Genomic DNA, 3,817 nt, shown 5'->3' on the forward strand with positions numbered 1-3,817 from the left:
CCCAGGGGAGTCAGTCCTCGTCTCGAATGCGGGCATGCACTTGCGCTTTCCTCCAGAGCGGTAGCAGCAGTCTCACGCAGTCCGCCGTGTGGATCAAAGGATCTATGGTTTTCCCTCGAGTCTTTCCCACGAGGCTTTCCCACGAGGCTTTTCCGCAGGGCTGTTCCACGTGCACACGTGGTGGGTGTCGATCCTCGGCTTGAACGTCAAGGCAGTGCAGGGAAAACAGGTTCCTCTGGAATGGACTGACACATCTGGGGTACTCTTGGAATGGTGGCATAACCCTGGAGTTCCTCTCGCCTTTCCAGTGGAGAGCGCCTCCTCTTGAAATGCGACGGGAACGCCGGGAATTCTTTCCCTACGAAACAGGGAAAGGATCCCTCATCTCGAGCTAGGAGGCGGAAACGGGGCTCCCCTGGATGTGTGCGGGACCCCACGTGCTTCCTCTCGAGTGGAGACGGGTATGTCGGGGAACTTCTTGAGTTGCAACAAGGGTGTGAAGGACCCTTTGGAAGTTCCAGTGGTTAGATGTGATTGGCCTCGAGAAGCCTCAGCGGAAATGGGCCTCATCTCGCCTGGAGGGCAAAACCTCCTGGATTTTCTCGAGTTGCGGCAGGTGCTCTCGACTTACGACGGGGACCTCAGGGACCCGCTCTGGTGGCCTCAGGAAAGGCCAGTCCCCATGCGAGTTCCACGGGGGCCTCTCGGGATTCCTCTCCCGTCGATGCCGGGGCCTAAGACCTTGTGTGGAGTCGGGGCCGAAACCTGAGGATTCCTCTCCAGTGCTGACATGAATCTTGGGGTACTTCTGGAGTCTCCCCAGGGGAGTCAGTCCTCGACTCGAATGCGCGCATGCACTTGCGCTTTCCTCCAGAGCGGTAGCAGCAGTGTCACGCAGTCCGCCGCGTGGATCAAAGGATCTATGTTTTTCCCTCGAGTCTTTCTCACGAGGCTTTCCCACGAGGCTTTCCCACAGGGCTGTCCCACGTGCACACGTGGTGGGAGTCGATCCTCGGCTTGAACGTCAAGGCAGTGCAGGGAAAACAGGTTCCTCTGGAATGGACTGACACATCTGGGGGACTCTTGGAATGGTGGCACGACCCTGGAGTTCCTCTCGCCTTTCCTGTGGAGAGCGCCTCCTCTTGAGATGCGACGGGAACGCCGGGAATTCTTTCCCTACGAAACAGGGAAAGGATCCCTCATCTCGAGCTAGGAGGCGGAAACGGGGCTCCCCTGGATGTGTGCGGGACACCACGTGCTTCCTCTCGAGTGCAGACGGGTATGTCGGGGAACTTCTTGAGTTGCAGCAAGGGTGTGAAGGACCCTTTGGAAGTTCCAGTGGTTAGACGTGATTAGCCTCGAGAAGCCTCAGCGGAAATGGGCCTCATCTCGCCTGGAGGGCAAAACCTCCTGGATTTTCTCGAGTTGCGTCAGGTGCTCTCGACTTACGACGGGGACCTCAGGGACCCGCTCTGGTGGCCTCAGGAAAGGCCAGTCCCCATGCGAGTTCCTCGGGGGCCTCTCGGGATTCCTCTCCCGTTGATGCCGGGGCCTAAACCTTGTGTGGAGTCGGGGCCGAAACCTGAGGATTCCTCTCCAGTGCTGACATGGATATTGGGGGTATTTCTGGAGTCTCCCCAGGAGAGTCAGTCCTCGTCTCGAATGCTGGCATGCACTTGCGCTTTCCTCCAGAGCGGTAGCAGCAGTGTCACGCAGTCCGCCGCGTGGATCAAAGGATCTATGGTTTTCCCTCGAGTCTTTCCAACGAGGCTTTCCCACGAGGCTTTCCCACAGGGCTGTCCCACGTGCACACTTGGTGGGAGTCGATCCTCGGCTTGAACGTCAAGGCAGTGCAGGGAAAACAGGTTCCTCTGGAATGGAATGACACATCTGGGGGACTCTTGGAATGGTGGCACGACCCTGGAGTTCCTCTCGCCTTTCCTGTGGAGAGTGCCTCCTCTGGAGATGCGACGGGAACGCCGGGAAATCTTTCCCTTCGAAACAGGGAAAGGATCGCTCATCTCGAGCTAGGAGGCGGAAAAGGGGCTCCCCTGGATGTGTGCAGGACCCCACGTGCTTCCTCTCGAGTGAGACGTGTATGTCGGGGAACTTCTTGAGTTGCAGCAAGGGTGTGAAGGACCCTTTGGAAGTTCCAGTGGTTAGACGTGATTAGCCTCGAGTAGCCTCAGCGGAAATGGGCCTCATCTCGCCTGGAGGGCAAAACCTCCTGGATTTTCTCGAGTTGCGGCAGGTGCTCTCGACTTACGACGGGGACCTCAGGGACCCGCTCTGGTGGCCTCAGGAAAGGCCAGTCCCCATGCGAGTTCCTCGGGGGCCTCTCGGGATTCCTCTCCCGTCGATGCCGGGGCCTAAGACCTTGTGTGGAGTCGGGGCCGGTACCTGAGGATTCCTCTCCAGTGCTGACATGGATCTTGGGGTACATCTGGAGTCTCCCCAGGGGAGTCAGTCCTCGTCTCGAATGCGGGCATGCACTTGCGCTTTCCTCCAGAGCGGTAGCAGCAGTCTCACGCAGTCCGCCGCGTGGATCAAAGGATCTATGGTTTTCCCTCGAGTCTTTCCCACGAGGCTTTCCCACGAGGCTTTCCCACAGGGCTGTTCCACGTGCACACGTGGTGGGTGTCGATCCTCGGCTTGAACGTCAAGGCAGTGCAGGGAAAACAGGTTCCTCTGGAATGGACTGACACATCTGGGGGACTCTTGGAATGGTGGCATAACCCTGGAGTTCCTCTCGCCTTTCCAGTGGAGAGCGCCTCCTCTTGAGATGCGACGGGAACGCCGGGAATTCTTTCCCTACGAAACAGGGAAAGGATCCCTCATCTCGAGCTAGGAGGCGGAAACGGGGCTCCCCTGGATGTGTGTGGGACCCCACGTGCTTCCTCTCGAGTGGAGACGGGTATGTCGGGGAACTTCTTGAGTTGCAGCAAGGGTGTGAAGGACCCTTTGGAAGTTCCAGTGGTTAGATGTGATTGGCCTCGAGAAGCCTCAGCGGAAATGGGCCTCATCTCGCCTGGAGGGCAAAACCTCCTGGATTTTCTCGAGTTGCGGCAGGTGCTCTCGACTTACGACGGGGACCTCAGGGACCCGCTCTGGTGACCTCAGGAAAGGCCAGTCCCCATGCGAGTTCCACGGGGGCCTCTCGGGATTCCTCTCCCGTCGATGCCGGGGCCTAAGACCTTGTGTGGAGTCGGGGCGGGAACCTGAGGATTCCTCTCCAGTGCTGACATGGATCTTGGGGTACTTCTGGAGTCTCCCCAGGGGAGTCAGTCCTCGACTCGAATGCGCGCATGCACTTGCGCTTTCCTCCAGAGCGGTAGCAGCAGTGTCACGCAGTCCGCCGCGTGGATCAAAGGATGTTTGTTTTTCCCTCGAGTCTTTCCCACGAGGCTTTCCCACGAGGCTTTCCCACAGGGCTGTCCCACGTGCACACGTGGTGGGAGTCGATCCTCGGCTTGAACGTCAAGGCAGTGCAGGGAAAACAGGTTCCTCTGGAATGGACTGACACATCTGGGGGACTCTTGGAATGGTGGCACGACCCTGGAGTTCCTCTCGCCTTTCCTGTGGAGAGTGCCTCCTCTTGAGATGCGACGGGAACGCCGGGAATTCTTTCCCTACGAAACAGGGAAAGGATCCCTCATCTCGAGCTAGGAGGCGGAAACGGGGCTCCCCTGGATGTGTGCGGGACCCCACGTGCTTCCTCTCGAGTGGAGACGGGTATGTCGGGGAACTTCTTGAGTTGCAGCAAGGGTTTGAAGGACCCTTTGGAAGTTCCAGTGGTTAGACGTGATTGGCCTCGAGA

This window comes from Ovis canadensis, chromosome 5, assembly GCF_042477335.2.
Source record: "Ovis canadensis isolate MfBH-ARS-UI-01 breed Bighorn chromosome 5, ARS-UI_OviCan_v2, whole genome shotgun sequence".
NCBI classification, from domain to species: Eukaryota; Metazoa; Chordata; class Mammalia; order Artiodactyla; family Bovidae; genus Ovis; species Ovis canadensis.